The sequence below is a fragment of the Hyaena hyaena genome, unplaced genomic scaffold (genome assembly GCF_003009895.1).
Source record: "Hyaena hyaena isolate Hyena2069 unplaced genomic scaffold, ASM300989v1 scaffold_245, whole genome shotgun sequence".
Classification (NCBI taxonomy): Eukaryota; Metazoa; Chordata; class Mammalia; order Carnivora; family Hyaenidae; genus Hyaena; species Hyaena hyaena.
This window is the reverse complement of record NW_024080878.1, coordinates 2,274,691-2,289,293: the sequence shown is the minus strand read 5'-3', so window position 1 is coordinate 2,289,293 and position 14,603 is coordinate 2,274,691. Positions and strand designations below refer to the sequence as shown.

The 14,603-nt window shown below is 42.2% G+C and overlaps 1 long non-coding RNA gene across 1 annotated transcript in view; it reads right to left on the bottom strand.

The window, feature by feature from the left end:
• LOC120240024 overlaps window positions 1-10,624 on the bottom strand; it is a 56,925-nt gene extending 46,301 nt beyond the window's left edge. The window contains exons 1-2 of the long non-coding RNA XR_005530566.1: window positions 10,500-10,624; window positions 2,134-2,333 (exon numbers count right to left, since the gene is read on the bottom strand). This is a non-coding gene — a long non-coding RNA (uncharacterized LOC120240024). The remainder of the gene's footprint in view (window positions 1-2,133; window positions 2,334-10,499) is intronic.
• Between the last annotated feature and the right edge of the window lie 3,979 nt (window positions 10,625-14,603).

Below are 14,603 nucleotides of genomic sequence, written 5' to 3'. Positions count from 1 at the left end.
GCCCTGCAGTCCATGACCCTGCATGAGCCCAGGACTCAACCCCTGATGCAGCCAGCCCACAACTTCCCAAGTTTTATTTTCATTAACCCAACTGGAAAATTGGACTTCATTCAGGATTGTGCTGAAAACCAGATGCTGGAGCTGGGCTCTGGTTTCCTAGATAAACACATTGCAATAATATGCATCTACCCGTGAAATGCTCTCTGTGGCGGCACGTGGCAGCTCTCCAGAAGAAAGAAAAACAGTGTCAAAGCTACATTTGAGGCTTCTCACTCCCCTTCCTGGCCTAGCCAACTTTTTTGTTGGCCCCACTGCAGGCCAGCTCCCTCTCTGCTGGCTCCCCTCGCCCTCTCCCCATCTCTGGCCAGGATCTTAGCTTCTAGAAAGAACTTCAGGCCTTCCCCAAATCTCCTATCTGGATGAATGTCCTTCCTCTGAGCTCCTACCATGTCCCATGTCAACCCTAGTCCTAGTAATAATAAGATAGTGCTATGATAGTTTGGCTTGCATGGTTCCTCCAGAGCAGCTTGGAAAGCTCCTTGAGGTGAGGAATGGAGCCTTCTGCTCTCTGCCCCAGAGCTGGTGAAGATAGTTGTTAATGTAGCTGAATGGATGAATAAAAAGGAGTCATACCAGTCACATGTGGAGGAGCTGTGGCTTTCCAGAATGCTGTTGGGGTCTGCTTCTCTCTAGCCTGGGTGTTTTCAGTCATCCAATGTTCATTGACATTTTTGCTTTGCAGCAGACTCTGTTTAGTGCAGAGTAGGAGGGATTGTAGCTCACTCCTGCCTTCAAGGAGCCCACAGGTGGTAAGGAGACCAACCCAGGAGATACAGTAAAAGCATGAGGTTTTCTTTTCCCCTCATCCACTTCTTACCTACACATAATCCCAGCATCTTTTGTGGGGAAGTTTTATGTCTAGATAGTCATAGTAGAGTGTCAGAAACTTGGTTAGCATAAAAATCCCAGGCTATGAATGACAATCAATATTAGAAAGAGGATGACTTGTTGTTGTTGTTTTTTTTTTAATATTTTTATTTATTTCTAGGAGAGAGAGAGAGAGAGAGACAGCGTGAGCAGGGGAGGGTCAGAGAGAGAGGGAGTCACAGACTGAAACAGGCTCCAGGCTCTGAGCTAGCAGTCAGCAGAGCCCGACGTGGGGCTCGAACCCACGAACCGCGAGATCATGACCTAAGCGAAAGTCGGACGCTTAACCGACTAAGCCACCCAGGCGCCCCGAGGATGACTTGTTTTATGGATGCTTCTATATGATGATTTTGAAAGACATTAAAACCTGAAGATCTCAGGGTATGATGCCAACAGTTCTAGAATGGAGTTTAGACCCTGGGGGAGGCTAAGAAGTAGAATATCTAGGGGCACCTGGGTGGCTTAGTCGGTTAAGCGTCCGACTTTCGCTTAGGTCGTGATCTCACGGTTCGTGGGTTCGAGCCCCATGTCAGGCTCTGTGCTGACAGCTAGCTCAGAGCCTCGAGCCTGTTTCAGATTCCGTGTCTCTCTCTCTCTCTGACCTTCCCTTGCTCACACTGTCTCTCTCTCTCTCTCATAAATAAATAAAACATTTAAAAAATTTTTTTAAAAGAATATCTAAGCTACTTCTGTTCATGGGTTCTGTCCATGGGTTCATGGGGCTATTCATGGGTCCATGAATTATTTGATAAAAAAATTAATGAATCTTTTGCTGTGTCCTCTGGACTCTACAGGTGTACAAGAACCCAAGAGGTATGTCTGATGGTAGACTATAACCACCTCATACCTACCCATGTGTTATAGTAATAATCCAAAACTTATGAGATACTTCCAATCTGAAATAACTGGGAGTGTACAAGGGTCTTTCAGAGCATAGAGGAAGGGAGGGCTATTTAAGGGAGCCATGCCCTCGTTTAAGAATATGTGTAGTCTGACATTTGGGTTCAAGCCCTCCTGTTGTCCTCCTTGCTGACACTCTTGGCTTTCTGGACCTCAACTGTTCAAGGTGGGCAGTAAACATCCTATCACATTGCATTTTGGGGGAGGCGATGTGGGAGGACGAGCACATGGATTCGAAGAGCTGCCAGAGGATTCACAATTACAACCCCAGCTGTTGTCAGGGACATTTCCCTTTAACCAACTCACATAACTGCAGTTCTGCTCCAGACCACAGGGTGATTCTGTGCTCCTAGGGCAGTCAGATCTCAGAGAAGCATTCAGCTGCTGCCCCCTCTGCTGGCCCTCGGGTACTGATGGGTATGACAGCAGGTGGCTGCAACAGAGGTCAGATATTCCAAGAGAATAGGGAAGGTAGGGCAGATTTTCCAGTAATCTCACAGACTGACCTAAAAGCAAGCAAATACCAAAACAGGCTTGATTTAGGCAATAGAATGTAATCTACATAAAGGCAAATTATGTCATTCACGTTTTTCTTTTGGAAGAGAATTACATGTTTAAATTAAAAAAATTGAAGTTACATTTAGGAAATCAAGAATTATGGTGGCAGCTGTGAAGACCACTTTTATTTACAAATGACAGGCAATGACACCATTTTTAGTGTATATCAGACTTCTGCGTGACTGCTTTCTTAGGAACCACAGAATTTCTTTTTGTTCCAAATAAATGACAATTCCCATAGGGGAACTCAGTTGAGAGCCATGAGGCTCTGAGACTCCCAGAATCTGGGAGATGGGTGCCTCTCCCTCCGTTGCTCTGAAGGGGGAAATCAGTGGTGCCTCAGAGCATCCACTAAGCCACTTACATTTTAACATCTTTGAATTAGCTGTGTAGATCCTTTAATTTTTTAATATCTTTTTAATAGTTTATTTATTTTGAGAGAGCACACACACACACACACACACAAGCAAGGGAAGGGCAGAGAGTGAAGGAGCAAGAGAGGATCCCAATCAGGCTCTGCTGTCAGCGCAGCAGACAAGCAGTGAGGCTTGAACCAATGAACTCTGAGATCAGGACCTGAGCTGAGTGCAGGAGTCAGATGTTTAACCAACTGGGCCACCTGGGTGACTCAATCCTTTATTTTATATACTAATTTTCTAGTAACACCTTAACTTTTTTAATTGACTTATTGTTGCCATGTATACTTTGTGAATCTTAATATTTTGTTATATATTTATATATATATAAGTCTTTCCCCTAACTCTATTTTTTTTCTTACTGCTTCCTCAGTCTATGCTTTACCATTTGTCTGTCTGGGACCTGTTGGTTTTCCCTTGAGGAGACAGACTGTTAGACAAACTGAGACCCCAGAAAGGGAAAAACCCAAAGAAAAAGAACCAGAGACTCAGAGAGGGAGAGCCAGGGACTTGGGAAGGTGGCCAGGGACTGGGAAGAGTAGAAAGACAAGAACTAGAGAGAGGGAGACAGAAATTCAGAGAATTTCTTTTGTGTTTGTAACTCATTGATGGTGTCTTTGCTTGCACAAAAGTATTAGGTAGTCAAATCTACCAGCTTCTTCCAGACTTCTAAATTTTCTTACTTAAAATGCCCTTTCCGCCACAAGATTAAAAAATACTTTCATATATTTTATTCTAAAATGTGTTTAGTTTGTTCTTTAATATTATATCCATTTGAATTTTATTTTTGTATATGTGTGGAATAGGAATCTGACTTAATTCTTTTCCAAATGGATATCTAATAACGCCATTTTATAATTCACACTTATTCCTCCCTCTTTACCCTTTCATGTAAAATCCCATATTCAATATATACTAAACTCCCACATAGAGATGACTCTGTTTCTGGGCTCTATTCTGTTCCGCTGAATTGTCTATTATTGTGCCCAAACCATAATTTTCTTGTTGAGTTTTTTGTTGCTTTTTTAATAATTTATTTTAACATTTATGCATTTTTGAGAGACAGAGAGACAGAGCATGAATAGGGGAGGGAAAAAGAAAGAGAGGGAAACACAGACTCCAAAGCAGGTTCCAGACTCTGAGCTGTCAGCTCAAAGCCTGATGCAGGGCTTGAACCCACGCACCGTGAAAGCATGACCTGAGCCAAAGTTGGATGCTTAACTGACTGAGCCACCCAGACGCCCCCAAACCACAATGTTTTAATCACTGTAGCTTTATAGTATATTTTTATATTTGATAGAGCAAATTTTTCACCACTGTTCTTTTTCAAAATGTTCTTGGCTAGGTTTGTGTCCTCTCTCTTCCAGATGAACTCAAGAATCAGCGGTCAAGTTCCATAAAAAGTTCAGAACACATCAAATAATGTGTTTCTAAGTGTTCCTCTCTTTCTGATTACTGATGTGTTTCTCCTCAACGTCACCTCCGCCTCCTGGAAGCAGTTCATATGGTCATCAGCAAGGCACAAAATTTTAATTAAACTGTTAAAACTCCTACATTCTAAACAAAAGCAGAAACATGTAAAAAACAATAATCCTAGACTATTCCTGGGGTCAGAAGTAGGAAGAGCAGAATCCAACTTATTAGATTTAACAAACTTTTTTTTAAAATAAAAAAAAAATGAGGAGCACTTGGGTGGCTCAGTCAGTTAGGCGTCCAACTTTGGCTCAGGTCATGATCTCACAGTTGGTAGGTTCAAGCCCCGCCATAGGGCTATCTGCTATAAGTGCAGAGACCTCTTTGGATCCTCTGTTCTCCAACCCCGTCCCTCTCTCACTTATGCACATGTGTGTTCTCTCTCTCTCTCTTTCAAAAATAAACATTTTTTAAAAATAAAAAGAACGAAACAATCATAAAGGGTATTGTCAGTACAGTAAAAAAGGAGGAACATGAATGGAAGCAGAGACAGTATCCACAATATGAGGATGGACAGAAAGTGTAGCATATGCTACCTGTGCCTCCAATTCATTCCCCTCAGGCCTTCTCATTTTGGTGCCCACCAGACTGTCTTTTAACTAGAACACCTGTGTCTCTTGACCTGAGGACCTTTTCTGGCTGCTAGAGCTCATTCTGTCTACATATGTAGTTGGATGCATATGTTGGCAAATTACCTACTCAACCCAACCCTGTGGTCAGGATCATCACTCAATCAATGACTTATGAGAGATGGTGGATAAAGCGCCCAGATCTCTTACCCTAGGGTAGGTTAATACTGAAGTGCATATTCTATGCTGTCTCTCTGCATCCCCAGTGAAGGTTAAATTCCAGTTGCCCATCATGATAACTTGTTTGGTAACACTTCTATTGGCTTCCTTCTCTTCTCCGTTTTACCTCCCTATTCTGCTACCATAATTTCTTCGAACCACTTCCCAAATAAACCATTAGCACTCAAATCCTTTTTAAGGGTCTGCTTTTGGAAGCACCCAAAAGAGAGTCAGCTCCTTCACCCAAGGCTTTAACCTATCCAGCTTCAGTGGCAGGTCTTCCTCCATCTTGGACATGAGAGGAATGGCTTATCAGACCTGTTGCCATCAAACTCACCATCATAAAACAACTTCCCCTTATGCTGACTCCAAATTCACCAAGCAGCCTTCTGATTATAACCTGGTTGGTGGTTTTTCAATAGAAAAAGGGGGACTACTGACTAGAAGCAAATGTCCAGTCCCCACGGAGTTCTATTTTCTCATTGCCAATGAACCCATGAAATAGTTTACAAAGTAAGCTGTTGCAAGCTTAGACAGTGAAACATTATTGTGAGTGAAATAGAGCCACCCTCAGTATTGACAAAATTGCATTTCCAAGCCTGTAGGCTGGGAACCAGACTCTGGGCCAACGTGACTTTCCCAGGTAAAGGTGGCTTTATGAAGAGCCTCTCCTGCCATCACCTGACCTGGCCACATACTTTCCTACAGGCTTCAGTGGCAATGTTCTACTTCGATTAAGTGAAGCAGTAGATGTAATCACACTTTTTCAAAGCTTGCTGTTCACTCTTAGCAGAGAAATCTCCATACATCATCAAATGTTTCCCCTAGGGTGTTCACAATTCTAAGACCTTCATTTCCAGTTAGACTTCTCTTCTCGATGTGAGTCATTCTAGACTTCTGATTATGGGCATGATAATCATAATTCTGGGTTTTCTGAGAGAGCCCAGATTTCAAATATTTAAGCGCTAACCTTAAAATATTTAAAAATCCTTGAAATTCTAAGATTTCATTGCCTAACTAGCCTCTCCCATATTGCATTAACACTGGGAACTAGCCCAAAACAATTTTTGTAAGATGATGTGTTTTTGATGTTAGTTTGGATCTGAAAGTCCTGTTACAAAAGATTCCTGAGCTATGACACACACACACACACATGCCTGAGCTGTTTCTAGTTCAATCACTCAGGCTGTTATATTTAGCCAAAGGAATCCTTTATTCAGGACAACTTGATACTCCTTTTTATACATTGTCTTGTGTATTTTTAATAATAAAACCACTTGATTGAAGTCCCCTTACAACAAAGTCAATTTTATTAAGAAAGAAAGGAGAAATAATAAGAAAAAGAAAAGTCATCATTCAGAGAACACCAGTGGCCCAGTGGCCCCACTGAGATGAGATTCTGGTGGTTGTTGTGGAGCTGTCCACCAGGAAGGTGCTGACAATATCCTAGAGTTGTATAGGGGCTGCCCTCCTCAAGAGTTGTGAAAAAAAAACATTCCACACCCCTACCACCATCCCATCCCCAAAGAAATATAAACTACTGTGAGAAGATAGGTAAATAGGCCAATGTCTCCTGGTTGGAGTAGGAAGACAATAATCAGTTACCAGAGTCTTCTGAATCTTCTCCACATGAATCCCATACATATCTGCCTAAGACATCTTTCTTTTGATTCTAAACATTCAGTGCAGTAGCTGCTGTAGATGCCTCCAGGGGGTCTTGCAGTCCTTACAGGTACTAATTATGGTAGACTTAATACAAAAACAGGATTAGCTGCTAGAGGGGGAGCTACACCCTAAAATTCTCCTTCTTTTTCCATTGTCCACTCCAAGAATAAGGATCTGAGGCCCTACCACCTCTTCTTACTTGTGTGGCTTGGAGAAAAGGATTGACTGCCATTGAAGGAACAATTGATTGCCTTGTATGTATGCGACAGGCTGGCTGACTCTGAACAAGTCACTCTTCTTTTCTAGGCGTGGTCTCATCATGTGTAAGATGAAGAAATGCCAAGGAATCAGAGCCCTTTTCCTGTCTCCTGTCCTTGGCCATCTTCCCTCAGTTATATGCCTCCCTACCAGGCTATTCACAGCCTTTTTGCAAAAGGTTTCTGCCACTCAGGACCCCTGATATGAACTGGGGGAATAGGAGCCTGGGGTGTGACCACTGTGGGTATTATCTGAAACAATATTGTGGGTAAAGCCTAAAACCCTTTGTTTTGGAGAATAAATGTGGGGGGGGGGGCAGTGGCAAGAACAAGGAAGCTCCAAATGTTGGGGAAATCTTAAATCTTAAATCTCCCTCTCTTTTTTGATAAGACTTTGTTTTTATAAAAATGATACATGTTATATAGAATTTGCACAATGCTGAAGAGCACAAAAAAATATTTAAAAATCTTCAAAATCCCACCACTTCAAAACAGTCATGGCCAACACAAGCAAATTTCATTGCAGATAGTTCTCTCTATATACAGAGAGAAGTATAGGTAGTCAAGTAACTAATAAGGGAGAGTGGATAGATGAATGGGTGGATAGACAGAGGGATTGATGGATGAATATAAAGAAATGGCTGATTAAAAAGGAATTATACTTCATACACTATTTAATAATACGAAGGGCACCTGACTGGCTCAACCAGTAGAGCACACGACACTTGATCTCGGGTCATGACTTAGAATCACATGTTGGGTGTAGTGATTACTTAAAAAATAAAAATTAATGAGGTGGCTGGGTGGCTCAGTCGGTTAAGCGTCCAACTCTTGGTTTTGGCTCAGGCCATGATCTCGAGGTTCGTGGGATGCAGCCCTGTGTAGGGCTCTGTGCTGACAATGTGGAGTCTGCTTGGGATTTTCTCTCTCCCTCTCTCTCTGCTCCTCTCTCTTTCTCAAAATAAATAAGTGAACACTTTTAAAAAGGTATAAAATTTAGTTTTCCTTGAATGTAACAAAAGACAATGACACTAAAGAAAAGCTAATGGAATTCCTTGATTTCCTTTATTCTCCACAAGAGATGTTATTTCTGAAAGATATCTCTAAGGTTAAGAAAATATATTATAAACAATATTAAGAGACTGGAATCACTATGTTTTTTTTTTTTTAACATTCTTCAACTTTAGTATCTTTCAATTGACTGGCTGCTATGAAAGATAAGGAAATTAACACCCTTACACTTCTTCCCATTTCTCCTCCCCCACTTCCCGAATATTATGAGTAATACTGTTTTTTTTTCTATTTTCGTCTCTTAATGTGAGTCATTGTCAGTGCATATAATCAGTATTAACTAATGCATGTAATGGAGAAATGTGATGACAAGGACATCTATTACAGACACCAAGGAATACCAAAAAAAGAGAAAGAAATAAAATTTTGTTTGGCTATAGAAACAATAATTTCAACCATTTATGTGAGCCACTAACCTTGTATGCCTAATTACTATACATCACAAGAGTAATTTTATGTAATTATCTTCAAATGTCAGGTTTTTTTTTTAATAGTAATAAAATTAAATCAGTAAACAAACCAGATTATCTCTAAGGCTTTTGCAGCACTATGACTTTTGCCCAGAGCTCAGAGGACACTTGTTCTGTCTCCAGGCAGAGTCAAACTTGACAGTAACAACAATTTCTAACATTGCTCAGCACTTACTGACCACCAGGCAGGGTATAAGTACTTTACATATATTGGTTCAATTTAATCCCCCAGCATTTCAATGAGAGACATGCTATCTCTTTTATTTAAAGAGTAAGGAGACTGAGGCAGAGTGGTTAAGTAATGCTAAGGATTCCACAACTAGTGAGCAGGGAGACTAGATTCAAATGATCTTCCGTAAATAGTAGATCTGGAATTTAAGCATTACACATTTCCCCAATAAATAATTCACTGGCTGTGTGGCCTTGGGTTAATCGCTCATCCTCTCTGGGCCATAATGTCTGCTATAAACTAAAGACTAATAAGGATTTCCCTGTCTGTTACCCAGGGTCTCACTGGAATTCAAGTGAACAGGGCCTGAAAAAGAGCTTTATTAAGCAGCAATACCTCCTTCTTCTCCTCCTGAACTCAGTATGGCATGCAGCCGGTGGCCTTGGTCAGGACTCAGACAGGAATCAGCCTCTGCTGATGAGAAAAACATTACCACAAGGCCACGGAAACAAAACAGTCCTCCTGCCAGAGGGCAGTTAGATGGGATAGGCAGGGAGTTCCGATGGCCATGAACGCTTTACTAAGTTCATGCTCATGGTGAATTTGAGCAAGACACTACTTGTTGATTGAGTTCATTGTCAGATTACTATTTGACAGAAGTTATTGCATGGAGAGAATGTAAAGAGAGACACTGATTATTGTCTCTACTCTCTCAGGCCAGATCTTTTCTCTTAGGCCCTTGAGTAGATACCCTTGGCCTGGCCAAGCTATCAAACTGCCTCTCCAGCTGTGATACCTAAAAGGTGAGGGTCAGAGAAAGGCCCTTTCAAAACATCAGGCAGCATGAAGAAGGAGGCCACCTGGCCAGTGTTCTGAGCTCTGGAACTCCTGGGGGGCAGGATTGCTGACTTCTGGCCCAGACTCAAAACCATGATCATGGGCAAGTCCCTTTTCCCCTCAAGGGTTTTGTTTTCTCTTCTTTAATATAAGGCTTCCTGGATGTTCTCCCAAGACCCTTCTAACTCTGCCCTCGAGCTGGCTTTTTTGGGGAGAGGGGCAGTACAGATATGACTGGCTGTGATTTATCTGGGAGATTTCCAGAGAGAGGAATCAGGCAAGAATATAGAGACCACAGACTAAGATAAAGTGCAGTTTATGAACTCTGGCTTTCAGTGTGAAGTTATAAAACCACAGCATTTGGTTTGTAGGGCAAAGAGGAAAAGAGAGTACAGCCAAGAGGAGCATCTGGGGACAGGGGTTTTTAGCCAATGGTCACTGCAATCTTCTATTTTATATTGTATGCAAGGCACAGGAGAGACAAAGGGAAAGAGAAGTTCCAGAAGCTCCCAAGATGAATAAGATACAGTGTCTGCCCTCATAGGAGTTGTTATTTAGGGTAAGAGACAGCTGCAGACTGAGCCAAGAAAGGAAGGGGGTTTGAAGCCACCCTTATATCCTGTGCTAAGCATGGCATGGTCAAAGGCAGAGGTCCTCCCTGGCCCGAGGGGATGGGTAGCAAAGCTGGCTAGGTACAAGGGATACTCTGGAATACCATCCCAGAGTCTTGGCAAAGAGGAGAGAACTCTGAAGCTCTGAGAATCAAAATGTCACTGACATCAGTGTCGGTGAGGTGTGTCAGTTTCATACCTCAGTCAAGCCCTGTTTCTCTAAAGGAGGGCCATTTCTTAGGGAGCCAAAAAGGAGCCACAGTTCCCCTCCCAACTGCCCACCTCTGGCATCAAGTCCTCATAACCTTTCAGAAAAAAGCCAAGGTTCCCAAACCTGTTCCCAGACTTGCCACTTACCTCATTTCCCAAAGGGCTTCTCTCTGAGAGACGGGTCGGGGTCCCACCTCCCAGGGAGACTGCAGGATTAGGAAAGAGGATAGATTTTCCCACTAGATTATCAGGAACAAGTCTGTTTCTGTCTTGCTGGATTTCTGTGTTCTGCTCTGGTTCTAACATGTAGCCCAGACACATAGGAACAGGGTGGGGGGTCAGGAATGTAGCTTGTCTGGGACTTGCCCCAGGCCTGGAATGTTGACTACAATGCTGTGGATCCACCCTTGCAGGCCCCACTCCAGGGCAAACCTGTAAGGGGTTTGTGACCCAGGACTTTGTAAAGGTAACAAAAGGATCATTTGAAAGACCTGCACCCATGTTATCAACCATGTATTACTGTTTATTTTATATATTTAAAATACATGTATACATATTACACATTTATATTAGACAACTGACATTACATAATGTAATACATATTACACTATATATAATGTGTGTTTGTGTGTGTGTGTGTGTGTTTGTGTACTAAAGTACAGCAGTCACCCCCATTGGAGGTTCAAGATTAACTACAGATCCCCCCTTCTCCAGTACTGGATCCAGGTGGAATTTCTATCCTGGTCTTCTTGCCATGACCTGACAGAATGTCATCTTCTCACTTGCCTCTCCACCTGTTGATCCACATCCCACACAGACTCACACTAAACCTCATTAGATCAGCCACTTCCTTTTATCAGATTCCATTTACTAACTGATAACGATTCCCCATATTTCTTTTTTTATTTTCATTTTTAATTGTGGTAAAAAAAAATAATGTAAAATTTACCATCTTAACCATTTTCAGGATACTTTCAGTGTTATTAAGCATACTTCACATTGTTGTTCCCACCTCTCCTTTTGTCATTGCCTGGAATTCAGTCTTGAAGTGACAGAGGCCTCACTCATTGTAACCACATTACTTCCAGGGATTGACACCTATTTGTAGAGACCGATGTGCGTGTAGAGCTGAAATGCAGGAGGTACATACTTCACCTCAAATGCATCCCGCCAAGAGCTCTCATAACTTATCTGTACATTTTGCTGATCCCATAGATAAAAGCAGGTCAATCCCTGCAGCCAGGAGCCATAGGCCAGGGTTGCGGCATGAGCTCTCTTCCCGAGAACACAACCTTGCAAAGGGACCAGATCTACAACTGGAATTGAGATTCCAGTTAGATAGGAGGACCAGAGGACTATGTGTTTAAGAATGGAAGGTGCCTGCCCATGTGGCCCCTGCTTTGACTTTTGGAGAAAGTGCTTGAAGGAAGCAGGTTATGTAATATGAGTTTCTTATTCTGTAAAATGGGAATAAGATCCATTTTATAAATTACCTCAGAGCTTGAAAATTACGATGTACATGAACTATTTACTTTAAAGTCAGACATACCAAGTGCTTAATAAAAGAAAGAACAGTATTTGTTATTATTATTGAATCCCAAATTCCCCTAAGCCCTAGAGGGCTATAAGCCAGAGTGAAGATGCTTTAACAGCAATCGCTCTTTTATTTTTTCTTTTTAATTCAAGTTAGTTAACATTGGCTTCAGGAGTAAAACCCAATGATTCATCACTTACATATGACACCCAATGTTCATCCCAACAAGTGCCCTCCTTAATACCCATCACCCATTTAGCACATCCTCCCACCCACATCCCCACCAGAAACCCTCAGATTGCTCTCTGTTTTAAAGAGACTCAGTTTGCCTCCCTCTCTCCCTTTATCTTATCTTCCTTCCCTTCCCCTATCCTCATGAGTGAAACCATGTGACACTTGTCTTTCCCTGCTTGACTTACTTCACTTAGCATAATACACTCTAGTTCCATACACATTGTTGCAAATGGCAAGATTTCATTTGTGATCGCCAAGTAGTATTCCAGTGTGTGTGTGTGTGTGTGTGTACCGCATCTTCTTTGTCCATTCATCCATCAATGGATATTTGGGCTCTTTCCATACTTGGGCTATTGTTGATAATGCTACTATAGGAATTGTGGTGCATGTGCCCCTTTGGATCAGCATTTTTGTATCCTTTGGATAAATACCTAGTAGGGCAATTGTTGGGTCGTAGAGTAGTTCTATTTTTGATTTTCTGAGGAACCTCGATACTGTTTTCAGAGTGGCTGCACCAGTTTGCATTCCCACCCACAGTGCAAAAGGGTTCCTCTTTCTCCACGTCCTTGCCAATATCTGTTTTTTCTTGAATTATTCATTTTAGTCATTCTGACAGGTAGAAGGTAGTATCTCATCATGGTTTTGATTTGTATTTCCCTGATGATGAGCGATGTTGAGCATCTTTTCATGTGTCTGTTAGACATCTGGATGTCTTCTTTTAATAGTAATAGCTATTATTTCACCAGCTTATTGGTCCCCCTGGATAACTTAGGTCCTCACACTTATGGAATGTGCCCCAGAGGATATCTTTACTCACCTATCTCTGACATCCATTATTCCACAGGGTTCTGGTTTCTGATGCTACTCCTCACACCCAGCACTACCACAGGTATGTGGGGCCCCTCACAGTGTCACACCAGCTCTCTTATAAAGGAATGTGACTAGTACACTAATTTTACATTTTACATTCTTTGTAAAAGAATGTTTACATAGTGTTTACGTAGAACTCTATGTTAATCACAAGACAGGCTTGAGTGAGTCTCTTGGGGCTGGGTCTAGGTGATAAACACCAAGTTATGTTCATATTTCCTGCCCCCTCCTCCCCCGGGTTGAGTGCTGTCCTGAGAGATTCCTCAGCAACCATGCACAAAAGCCAAATCTGTCCCAGAGCAAGGGATACAAGCAGGCCAAGCAGAGATCTATCATTATTATCACACTGTGCTTTGATATCCAAAACACAACCTCCCTAGCACCTACCCTGTATTAGTTATTTATTGCTGCATCGTGAGTTATTCCAAATTTACTAGCTTAAAACAGTAAACTCTTATTATGGAATCAAGAATTTGGGAGAGGCTTAGCAAGGTGGTTCTAGCTCAGGGTCTTTGGTGAGATTGCAGTTCAAGGTGTCAGCCAGGACTGTAGTCATTGAGGCTTGATCGGGTCTAGAGCACCAAGCTTCCTCACAGAGCTATCACCAGGAGGCTTTTGTTCCTTATCACATGGATGTCTCCATAGTATCTCATGACAGGCCTTCCACAGCACGAATTATCAAAAGAGAAAGAGTAACCAAAACTGATACTGTCTTGGAAATGATCCAGTCTTGGAAATGATGTACCACCACTTCTGCCACATTCTACTGATCATACAGATCTATACTGGTAGCAGGTGGAAGAAGACTACACAAAAGTATGAATACCATAAGGTGGGTATCACCAGGACCATCCTGGAAGCTGGTTACCACACTCCCTCTGTCTGCTCCTGCTCCAGCTCTACAGTCTTGCATGAGGAGAGCCTCTCTTTCTTCATGGTCAAAGAGGGTACTTTAGAAACGCTGAGGATAGAGCTAAGCAGTATCAAGGTGGCACTGGGATCCCGGGATATGTTTTCAAAGACTAGGAACCGCTATGGGATGATAAAAAAAAAAAAAAAAAAAAAAAAAGACTAGGAACCGGAAGAAGAGAAAGCAGGATGGAGGAAGCAGGCCAGAAGTAAATCAAGGGGTACAAAGCCTTTGAGGAAAAAAAGGAAAGGAGGTCTTGCAATATTGTGAGACAGGACAAATGAGAATAGACAGGACACCTAGACCCTCAGTGAAGTAAGATTGATAGAAACAAGTGGTTTAAAATAACAGGTTTATTTCCCCCTATGTGTCCATGGCTGGAGGCTGTGCTCCACATCTCCTTACTTGGGAACTGAGGCCGATAGATTAGCCATCTTCTGGAACATTGCCTAAACCACTGGCAGAAAGAGAGCTCTGAAGGGTCTTGTGTTGGCAAGGAGATGCTCTGAACCAGAAGTGATGCATGTCCCTTCTATTTGCAGCCCACTGGCCATAAATGGTCACTTCAGCTCCAGCCTGCTACAACGATGCCTGGAAGTGCAACCTTACCATATGCTTAGAATAGAGAAGAACTGGAAATAGTTGGCAAATGGCACTCATTATTCCTCAAGGTCTAAGGCTGGAGCAAACTTTTCAAAGAGAA